The 12,301-nt window shown below is 43.9% G+C and overlaps 1 protein-coding gene across 13 annotated transcripts in view; it reads right to left on the reverse strand.

The window, feature by feature from the left end:
- Positions 1–12,301, reverse strand: part of LPP (LIM domain containing preferred translocation partner in lipoma) — a 321,092-nt gene that overhangs the window by 218,295 nt on the left and 90,496 nt on the right. The gene's annotated exons all lie outside the window — the stretch shown is intronic.

The raw sequence follows: 12,301 nt of genomic DNA on the forward strand, positions 1-12,301 counted from the left end.
ATAATTGCATTAGTAGTTTTGGGATTAGATGCAGACTATTTGAATTTGACTGCTGCTGCAAAACACGCACATAAAAGCTGATGAACAAGATCTTCCTTTTACAGCCATGTCACATCCTGGTGTTGGATGATAAACTAGGCTCTAAAACCCTAATAAATTGAACTTGGCTGGCCCATGTGCATTGAAACAAAGAGATAGTACTGACTCTCTGGAGATACATAGATCTATCTAATCTAATACAACTCTAATGACCACATTATAATTTCACGAGAGAGCAGCTGATTCCTGACTCCTGTGGAATGAGACATTCCTTAGCAACTCCAAACACAATTATATTGGACAAAATATTAATCCAAGGCCTCAGCTACCTGTGGTCACAACAAACCCCAAGGCAATAGCAGTGGAGGAGGCAGACCTGGTGACCAGTCCAAAATGCTTACTCAAATACAGCAAAGTTTGTGGTTGAACCTTCAGAGCTGAGCCAAGAGGTAGCTCCGAGCTAGAAAAAATTCTTCCAGTTCTTGAGCTTTTCTTCCTGATAACATGACCTACATGTATGTGAGGGTGTTGCTGCACCACAAAGGAAAGTTTGAGATGGATGCTTGAGAATTACACATACAAGAGCACATTAATAGGGACAGCAAAAGAACAGGCAGAACAATGCAGAGAGGTTATTTTTGGGAGTCTCAGACCATGAGCTCTCTTACAGAAATACTGTTTTCCTGCACACCATTTATTCTCAAGATCCTTCTGCCAAAAAAAAGTCAGCAAGGCACTGCCAAACAATACGGAGTGCACCCAGCCAGTGGGCACACAATGAAATCAGGCCTATCAAGAAGATTCCACATATGAAAAAAGATACCAGGAAAACATAAAGATGGCAAGGTTAAAGCTTTCAGAGCAAATCCAGGCTGTCTGGATGCTGATGCTGCCTGTAAACAAGAAGGAACAGTGCAGAACTGACATTCAGCTCAGCAGTGAGATATCAACAGGACCCCAGTGGGACCAAATGGGACCGTGGCAGCGTATTGACACACAGATAATTGTATTAGCTTTACAGAGAGCTGTGTGTTTATGTCTCCGCCTGGGGATAAACAGCAGGGATCTGAGCCCAGTAGAGAGGGGAAACTGATACAAAATGAACATGGCAACAGAGCAGAGCTTGAGGCGCAACCCAGCAAGGCTATGTGGGTGCAGGTAAGCTCTGATTTATGGCAGGCTCCCTGCACTGCATTTCTCTCCTAAAATGGATGCGATTGCAGGAAAAGTCAGCTGCTACCATTCCTGGAAGAGCACAAATGTGCAGTTTGCAATCTACAACTCAAGCTGTCGAGAGGATTTCTGTGAATGGGAGAGGAGTTGCAGCCCAGAAAATGGGCACAGCAGAGGTCACGTTCAAGAGGGACACGAGTGCAGAGCCAACGCCACAGCCAACCTTCTTCTGGGCCAACCTCAAGAGGCTAGTAGTACAAGCCAGACTTCAAAACTGTTAAGCCTAAAAATCAGTTAATGAGCAGGAGCTGTGTCCAGGAGCAAAATCTTTAATCCCGGGTTTCTTTCCCTCCTGCCTGATCCACTTAACCTTTCCTGACCAGACTCCAAGCTGTCCTGAAGTCACAGCCTCCATTATAACAAATCCTCGGATGTTTTCTCCTCACCCCTGAGCACTGCATCAACTTGTGCCTCATTTTCAGCAGCTTGGCCTGTGGCACCTTGCAAATAATCAGGGGAAATAGCGTTTTTCCTATGGAAAATCCTATATCCTAATATACAGAAGAGTGATTGCTGCCAGATGGCTGGGAATTGATGCTGCAGAGAGATTGCTAATGGAAGCAAGACAGTTGAGTGCCTGAAAACGGTAGGAAAAGAAGTACACACACTCCTTTGTGCAAAAGGTCAGAAAAAGACTATGTTTTTCTAAGTTTCACAACAGGTGATTTGACATACTCAAGACACCAGCACCCTAATGTATTCCTGTCTCCCTTTTGCAACACAAAGGGAAACTAAAGAATCAAAGTGCATTCTTCTTTAAGAAACTGACAGCCCACAGTACTCTCAAGAAAGAGTGAGCATCTCTGCTGGCTGTTGAGTCCTGCTTTTAGATAAAGCTTGACTTACCAGTAGATTCATGTCATACCTTTGTCCTTGAAAATCTCCAAAATGGAGAATCAACTCTAGCGACTTGTTCACACATTGCACTGCTTTCCAAGTGAACACTTTTTTTCCAGCTCTCCAGCTGAATCTCCTGATCCACTATGTACATCTCTGGCACTTTATTTTGTCGTTTGGACAGAAATGTCTGGCTCTGACAGGGTTCTTCTAAAGTAATGCAACATGCACTCTCCTTATTTGTAACGATGGCGCACACTTGACTCAAATTTGACCTGGCATCCACGGTATAGTGCAAAGTGTACTGTCCTTTCAAAGAAAGACAGCACATAGTAGAATAAAAGGTATTTTTTTGAGATGATGCACAAACCTGTGAAGCTCCTGACTTCCATGGACACATGGATAGGAGGAGAAGTGAAGCTACCTTGTGCTATCTGTAGTAAGCACAATGTACAGCTATTTGAGAAGATGGCTCTTCAAAGAGGGATGTTCTGGAACCATGGGGAAATGAGTTCAAGAAGAACATTAAGAACAGAGGCAAGTGTGCTGACACTTTGGAGCACACCAAGATAAAGCGCTCTTTTAAGTAACTGGAGGCCATTAGTTCTGCTCTGAATAGAAAGTGGTGACTGAAGACAAGTGGTTGGTATTTGACTTTCGATTCTTCTTTCAAACTCTTCAAACTACTGAGCACCAACCAAGCAAACTTGCTCTTCCACATCAGCTCAGTGCTTGTTCACTCAAGAACTGCCATGCAAAAAGCTCTGGATGAGAATTCCCCAGCTGACCCAATCCACAGTGCTAGCAATGAAGCTGACTAACTCAGCCAGGCAGCCACTCTGGCCTTGCAGCATTGCTGAATGAGTGCATCATCTCAAAAAGGTACCTCCAGTAGCTCTCCCACCATGCCATTGGTGCTGTCTGGTTTTAGACAACCACATAAGTCCTTTGTTCCTTTTCCCAGAAATCAGCATGAAGCCTTGTTGTGACAAAAGTATTGAAACTGGTCTGGCCATATTGGTTCCCTAGGATGAAATGGCTCAAACTTGAGAAAACATTCCAGTGCTTCTCTAAGCTCAGTGTGCCTTCTCAGTGGGCATGGAAATAAGGAAGTGGATTGTGACCATGGTGTATTTTTGGAAGAAAAACCAAACACCTTAACCATTCCACAAGGACCTTCAACCCCACCAGCCCCTCAGAGTGCCTCATTACCTCCTGCAGAGCTCACAAACCTGGTGAGCTGCATGAGCATGGCTCTGTCAGCTGGAAAAAGCACACTGAGCTGCACGGGACCAGAATCTGTGCAAAGCACGTTTTGTAGTTTATCTGTCACCACTCTTTGCTCCTGCAAGTCCAACCTCATATACTGCAAAATATCTAAGACAAAAGAGAGGATAGCAACAAGAAACCACCTTTGATATTAAAATTATTGCATGTTTCTTTTCTTGGCATCTTGTGGGAGAGAAGATCCAACCTTTGCTTGATGGACTCTCTAAGAGGCTATGGAGACCGAACAACGCAGCTGAGGCACCTGGGCTGTGTGCACATCCCCAAAAGTTTTCTTGTTTTTGAGTTAGAAACTGCTGCCTCAGGTCATAAAAACACTGTGTTTTGCAATTGTATTGATATGTTCCTGGCACAGAAAAAGAAAATAAACTGTAAATGCAACCAATAAGGAAACTTGAGCTGCTCTTTGTTTCTGTACGACTTAAAATGCTAAGGGAAAACCTAAGCAGCAAAGAAAATTGATCCATAGAAAGATGCAGTATGGTAGGACCAGTGCACAGATAGTATTTTGAAATTAGCTTGAGCTTATGCAGACATAACCTATGGCTTTGGAGTTTCTACGTTGCTGTCATCAGGTCTCCTGCAATGACTGCTGGAGACATCCGCCTGAAGAATCACTACTAAGCAAGTCCCTTTTTAAAGCAAGTGACCTCAGAGCCATTCTGGTGAAGCAACCACCAGGGACCAGCTTCACCTGCTCTCTCTGCTAAAGCACAGCCAGCTGTGCCCTCTCTTCTCTGCAGCCCCCTCTAAAATTCATCACTCTCCTGACTTCCAGTTGAAGTTATGACTTAATGGCTCAACACAATATATTTAATCATGCAAGGAATATAAATGCACACACAAAGATGTGCATACGCATGTGCAGAAGGATGGCTGTTTGTGTGGGGTTTTTTGGTGCTACATCACTTACTCAGGAAACTGGGAAAGGGAAGGAGAATAAGGAGAGAAACCAACAGTTGCTCACATGGATCAACACTTCCAGGCTCTCTCTTTTGCAGCTCATCTCACTCATACTTGTGGTTTCAACATGTGATTCACATTAGGCCCCTCTGCTCGCCATTTGATGGTTCTGCTCAACAGATGTGAGTTTATTTAGTCACAGAGCCTGCTCTTTACACTGCCTCTTTGTAGAACAGATGGGCTTTTTTTTCTTTTCCATTCCTGTTCAGCAATATTCAGATAATGCTCATACTCCATGCACTGGTTTTCTTGATGATTTTGTATATGTAAAGGTACAACATGCAAACACAGACGTGATCTCACAAAGGCAGTAAGGATACATGGCAAGAGGCAGAAGTAGCGATGGGCAATACTGAACTGCAGCTCTAACATCATCTAGGGAAGCCCAAGACCACAGGGATCTGAGTTCAGCCCCATACCTTCAGGAAAATCAGTGATGCACAGTTTACCTAGAAGGGTCCAGAAGACACAACTCCTCCAATGGTCCATCCCAAAGCACAGCTCCCCAGCAAAAGCGCTGGCGGAAGGGAGAGCTGAAGGGGAAGCTCCTGAAACATTCATGGGGACATAAAACCACGCGCATCTCCTGGGACTCTGCAGCATGGTGAAATAGCCTGGAAAAGCCATTCGCTCCCTGTGTGGGCATTCTTCTTGCTGCACTGAGAGTGCCTTTGGCACTAGATGAAGCAGAACTGCACAAAGGCCCTCTTGGAGCAGAATAGGACTGCCCACATGAGAAGTACGCTCGGAATAGCTATTGCACTTCAAATTCACACCCTGGCTTTGTTTCGCAACACTTCCCCTGTGCAGAAAGGCTCTAGGCATCAGATTCAATTTCTGCCTGTATTATCAAGAGCTGAGGACTGCTTCCATCTGCGAGCAGGACATGGCCTATGAGAGGCCAAAGTACGATCCACCATTCCTTCATGCTCTCCTGTATGTGGATGTGCCTCAATATTGCTTTAATAACTGAACCTTGATGATTTCATCCTAGCAATTGGCCTTGCTTGAGGGTAAATGATCTCTGCCTTACCACAGAAATCAAGCACAGGATGTGTACGCAGGGCACACACAAATGGCATGCCCACACCTGTGCATGGATTTAATTCCTTTCCAAAGACTGCAGTCCCATCCCTTGGCCACAGCTTTGCCCTTCATGCATTGCCCACCTGTTTCAAAGATGACCTCAGTTTCTAGGAGAAGCTACTGGAGACATGTATAAACATGTGCAGGGGAAAGAAAAAAAAGAGCTTCAAACGTGTGTTGTTTTTGTGTTTTTTTTTCTGGAGAATGAGACTGCAGGTTTCAGAAGGGAAGCAAAAGTGGAATTCTGCACTTGAAAGGCACCCAGGGTACAGCCATTAACATCCCTCCCAGTGGGCCCTAAAGCTAAGCATTTACAAGTGCAAGAAGTATGAATGACTTTCATTTCAGGGACAGTGGGCTTATAACCAGGCACCTTTAAAGACCAAAAGGTATTAGGCAGTAAAATATTTCCAACAGGAGAAGACCGGTACAGAGAAGAACAGCTGAGCCCTTGCAGGACGACAGGCACTCCAGCTACAAAGCAACTCGAGGCATAATTTTCATTCCTATTAATGACTGTGCTATCCAAATACTGTGGATGGATCACACAGCAGCATTTCACTTCTGTGCATCTTAAGAAAAAAGCAACAAAGCAAAAACACAGTGAAAGAGGGACCTTCATGAGCATAAAACAGATTTGTGCATCCAATTCTCAGAGGCTGGTTTCCTAGCCTTCATTATGAGCCTTCAATAACTTTCTCTGATAAGCAAAACCATGCACTTGCTTTACTCCACTCAAACAAAACCAAACCAGGCCCACTTTGCCCCACCTACAGAGCTGGGGCAGGACCAAGGGGATTTTTTGCATCTTTGAATGATAGTGCTCCACTTCTATGGCTTGCAGCTGCTTTGAAAATTCAACACTATTTCTCTGAAGAATTTTCTTGGACAAGATTTAGGGTTTGATCAGTTAACTATTTTTTAATGCTAATCCATCCCAGTGATATTTGTCCTCCTTTCCCCACATACACAGAAGCACAGATGCAGACAAATACTACACAAAAGCAAACACTGCACAGACAGACAGGAACAGTCAAATCCAGAGCCAGCAAACAAACACCAGCTTTGTTCTATAGCACTCTTTTAGCAATCCAAGATCCTTTGGCCCACTATGGAAATTTAGGCATCAAACATTGGTGGCCACCAGGTACTATGCCCATGATGTGATCTGGTCACAATTATTCTCATTCAAGTGAAAAATTAAAATTATATCTTCCAAAAGCTGCAATGCTAAGTGTGGCAGGAAGGCCCCAACTTCATTACTACCAAGCCCAAAACGCCACCCAAGTGCTTCTCCTTCCTCCAGCTGAACAAATGAAGGCATAGATATAATGATTTTCTTAAGTGTATGAAGCAAAGAGATAAACTGAACCAAGAACAGGACCAGAGCCTCCTGCCTGCCATCATCTTACTGGCATTGCTCTCACCTTCCCCACAGACTCAGCTTTACAACCTGAGAGTGATGCTGACCAAAACTCCATTTACAGCCTGAGCATCCAAATGTTCCCGCTAATTTAGAGCGGATCAGTCCAACTGTCTACTAGGAACCTAAACCCATATGCCATTATCTGCCGTATTAGTTGCATCACTGTGAAATCCTACTACATGTATAGCAGCTACTGCATCAAAGAGAAAACAGAGTAATGGACAGTCCCTGCTCTGCAGTGCCTTTGGTCCTCGAGTTGCTATCTCTGTCTTTGGGTAGCAGATTCAGGCAGTATGTCCTGTAGCAGAGAATTACACAGGCTGATTACTCTCTGTGGAAAAGCAAAGAAATCCTGGAAGCAATTTTCTGTCTCAATTGTTCCCAGAGCAAGGGAACAATTTTTCAGCCCTCTTCCTATTTTCTGCTCAATGCCATGCAGACTCAGAGTGCAGAACTCATCTTGCTGCTGTCCTGCAAACACTTAGTCAGGTGAAGCTTCACACACAAGCAGGCCTGAAGGCTTCCACCTGCATCAGCCTTGAACTTGGCCACAAAGTCTTTACAAGTCAGAAAGAATGAAAGGAGGTGGGTACGATAGCCAACATCTCTAGGAAATGGTCAGCCCTAGGTAGGAGCAGGCTTACTCCACTGCACCATACCTTGTGGTTCCAATACAATTCTCAAACCCAGCTCTTTCAAAATTCACGACTAATTTTTCAAAGAAGGTCATGAAAGAGCAGCTAGAACTGAGAACCATGAATTACAGGCAGGATCCAAATGAAAGAATATCCTTTTCTGAAACTAGAAATTTCATTAGCATGAAAAAAACATTTTCGGTGGGAAAAATACAATTTTTTTTTTTTTTTTAAACAAAAGTCTAAATGTCCATGGTTTGTTTGTTTGTTTTTTAACCAAAATCTGAAAGCAACCATGCAAAACAGCCATCCTGGGGCCGACAGTATTTCCAGTTTCTAAAACGGCCACACAGGCTACAAACTCAAGAGACCAGCGTCATTCTGTGCTCCAGCATCCAGGCATATCGGGGAGTCCCAGGTTACTGCAGTTTGGTGCAATTTGGCAAAAGGCTGTGGGACAGGGCTGGGATAAACCACTGCTCTGCACCAACCCCAGCATACTGCAGCAAGGACTCCAAATGTAGATTTTTCAGCACTTTGACAACAAATGCCTTCACACATGTACACACCCACACTCAGAATGATTCAATCAAAACCCTTTTTTCCTTACAAAGGAGTTTTGATAGAAAATGTTCTATTTGCCCTAGTCAATTTGACTAAAGCATCAGTCAAAATGTTTTCTGGAATTGACACCGTTGGTGGCAGAGCAGGCGAACAAGCTCTGAGATTATCTGCCTCCAAAGGCAGGTACTGACCTTTCAGCTGCATTATTTTTCTTGCTGAAAATAAAGGTAACTTTTAAAATAGTGTTACTTTCCTGCTGATGCTGCTGGAAGACGTGGAGCAAACAGAGCCGTGTCCCTGATACAGAATCTCATGGCCAATCTTAATATCGCTTAATTTTCAAATGAGGAATTTGGTAGTAAACAACCTTTCCGTTGTACACAAACATTTTTAATTTCATGCCCTGCTAATCATACATCTGTTAGAGTTCCTCTTCCATACATTGCTGTAGCAATAATAAAAGAAAAAACTCGTGCTACGAATATGGTTTGCCTAAAATGAAAACTGCATAATAATCGATTTCCTTCAGAGGGATGAGGGAGAGCAGCAAGAAGCAGAACTCACCCAATGAAGGTGACAGAGATACGGTTTCATGCCAACTGGTGGCCCCGTTCCCCAACTGAGGGGTGGGTTACCACATTTCATAGGAGTGGTGGCTGTGGAGGCAGTGCCAGTTTGATTTTGAGCCTTTTCTGCACTGCTGATACATGACTTTCACCTTTTCTAGATTCCTCCTATGCACACAGCCATGTTGAGCCAACTTCAGGTCAGAAATGATGCCTCTGGGGGAGTTACACAATGAAAGAGCACTGGGAATCCACTTGATGCCCCAGGCAACACGACACAAAGACATAGGGGCAGAGGCACAGGGCTCTGCTGTGTCTGGATGGCCTCCAGCCCTCCTACCAGCATCCCCTCCCAAGGGTGGTTTCTAAAGCACAGTTATCTACATAAACTCCCCTTCGTTGTCATCAAGAAACCCAGTTGTTTGAGTAATCTCCACTACTGCACCCCACGTGCATGTTACAGCCATATATCACAATCAAAACATCCCAGCCTCCCAGATACAGCAGGCTTGGGGCAGTCCTTGGGAAACATGGTGAGGATGATCCAGATCTGCCTGTACTACCTGCAGGACTACATGACCACAGTCAGCATCAGAACACATACTGGTACATCTTATCACCAATATGCAAAAGCACTCAGCTCTGGGTCTCTCAGACCTCTAATCACTGTGCATTCAATCAAATAACCCTACCAGAATTACCAGTGAAAAGGAATGGGAAGGAATAAAAAAGACTTTGTTGAGCAAAAGTACTCCAAGACACATTTGATGTAATAGTCATATGATTAACAAACTGTCATATCAAAGTTTTCTGCAAAGTAGGAACACTCTGACAGTTCATATTTTAAAAACTGACATTTTGATTCATTACTGTAAATAGCGCTCTGTATTAAATATTGTGACAAGGCATTCAGTGTATTTTTTGAGCTCTGTAACATTTAGGAAGTACTGGGTTTTTGAAAAAAAAAAAAAAGCAAAAAAAAAAAAAAAACCCACGTGGAATATCAAGTGTAGTTAAAGAAGAACTCCAAGAACGCTTCTAGAGGAGAGGATCATTTCTTCTGAGATAACCTATGTCCCTGCCACCATCTCAAGCACTGTTGGGAACTTGGCCCACAAGGATCTTAATGTACTGCTTGCATAATAAAATAGGGAATTGTCTCACGGAACAAAAGAGCTATAAGAAAAGTGGCTATATTAAATAATGTAAAATTACTCAATAGCAAATCATCCCAAAGCTGGCATAAGGAAAAGAATGCTAAAAGGAGCTGCATTGCCACTCAGACTGTGAGCGCAGGATGACAAGCAAAACAAAGCTATGTTCAAATGACTGCCCAAATGTGCATCTCACTCATCCCATCGGTCTCTACAGGCTTTGCCCCTTCCTTTGTCCACATCTCTCGTGCCAGGTGAGAAGATAGGGAAAAATGAAGTTTGGGGCACATCAGATCACGGATCCCTTCCCTGACTGTCCAGCACGACCAACAACAGCATGCTGGATGCATAAGCAATGCAAATGTTTTACATTTCATCAAAAGTAAGACAGGTGATGGAGAAATTAAAAGCAAGCCCCAGCTAATGACGAATGGCCTGCCAGAGCAGCAGGAGAAAATCTGAAGCTGGCTAGCCCATTGCAAGATGCTCAGGTGTTATTAAGACTGCAGTCAAGACTTTAGAAAGAAAAATGGTTACCGTTACCATTACTTACAGCTGGCTGCAAGTGGAGCTCTGGGCTCAGTCTACTGTGAAAGAATGGATATGCTGTCATAAACAGAGCAGAGAGCCCGGACTGGGCCGTGGCAGAGCAGTCACACATACTGAAGATGGATCACGATGCTGCTTTAACATTGGGCTGCTCCAGCACAGCCTGCCTTTCCCCAGGAGCAGCCACATAGCACTCATATGCTGAAAATCTTGTGGATGGGTATGCATGCCAGCAAGTGTGGTAGTAGTAGTGGTCTAGCCAGACATCCAAAGCATATTGGCACTGCTATAATTTGTCCATTCACCAATATGTTTTCCTAAAAACACCCATATGCTTTTCCTGTAGCTCCCATATGCTTTTGCAAAGAGAAACAAAAACATTTTGTTAGTTGCGAGCGATTGATCGCCGCATATTTTGCAGAAGTCAAATAGAAAAACAACAACAAAAACGCAGTCAGCTGCTTCCCCCTCCCTTTCCTCTCTGTTCGTGGAGGGAACTGTGAAGAGCAGGAAAAATTCAGCCCACAGCAAAACACACAGCTCATTTTTTTGCACTGCAAGATATTCTAGGAATTACAGGAGGAATCTTCATTAAAAACAAGCTATCAAAGATCTGGCAGCCGGTGGCATTCCAGACAGTAATTCAGTGTTGGGTGTTTGTCTGCTAGCTCAGGTCCTCGCCGAGGGAGCCCGGCACATTAGGTAACAGCCCGCAGGAATCCAGGCTCCTGGAGCAGCACGTTAACCCAGCCTGGGGAATGCTGCCATAAGGAGGTTACAGCCTTTCTCATCCTAATTTGATGCCAAATCTATCGCTGAGCCCCCCCTGCCACGTGCTTCCATGCTGCCAATATAAATCCCAAGGCAGCGAGCGGGCAGGAGGCTGGGTTCAGCCCACAGCAGGCGTGTGGGTGTACAAGTATGTGTGTGTCAGGGCCGGAGCGTGTGGGAACCAGGCCTCTCCGCTCAGACTCATTACAGAACACGGTGGACTCGAGGCCAACGTTCAAAGAGTGAAACGTTTCTCTGGAGATAGATTAGCGTACGTTCTTCTTTACATAAATAAAATTAAAGAGAGAATTGTAATACGGACAAATCAATTAACTTCTGAAACACCGAGGGCACTGAATGTAATAGCAGAGGAGATGAGAAGAGCTTCATTACGGGGACACTGAAACACTGCACAGCCTTTCTTCCTCAGAAAAGAAATTCAGTTGTTGCTGCATGAAGTTCTGATTTTAGCCTTGTTTTCCTCCGTTGCTACCTGAACATTACTGCTTCCTTACCCAAATGGCCACAGACATACCTACGTATTGATACAACCCCAGGTAAGGAGAGAAGAGCTTAGGAACATCTCTGAAGACTGTGAAGATACCCGGGGGCAGATGCCCAAGGACTACTGCAGTGCTCAACACTGCAGCATAAGCCTTCTATGGGGTGGAGTCTGAGGCTGACCTTTTTTTTTTTTTTTTTTTTTACAGGACACCTTTCTACCAGCATAAAGACACTCAGCGATGCAGTCCGATGCTCTCCAGCACTCAAGCAAATTTAACCAGAAACATCCTTTCCAAAGTTAGGGTTTCCTACAGTGATCTAATCTCTCACAAAGCCTAAAGAGAGGCTGGATGCAATAGGCCAAGAACCCAATTTTTCACTGGAACAAAGCTGAAAAAACAGTCAAGAGAAGAGAAATCAATCTCTTCAACAGGGTACACAGTAAAAAAAAAAAAAAAAAAAAAAAAAATCAACACAATTTGTCGGAGACAGCCTGCTTGGCAAGATACATTTTATGATACGTTTTTATTCTGAGAGTTGTGAGCACCTGAATGCCTAACTTCACAATTCACAAATATATTAATGCTGTTCCTTAAGCTTTCAGTAGAGAGCAAACCTAATGCCATCTCATTTAGTCAACAGTTTATAAGGGTGGGCTTCTCCCTAGATTTCTTATTTACAGCAATA

This window comes from Meleagris gallopavo, chromosome 11 (genome assembly GCF_905368555.1).
Source record: "Meleagris gallopavo chromosome 11, MGAL_WU_HG_1.1, whole genome shotgun sequence".
Classification (NCBI taxonomy): domain Eukaryota; kingdom Metazoa; phylum Chordata; class Aves; order Galliformes; family Phasianidae; genus Meleagris; species Meleagris gallopavo.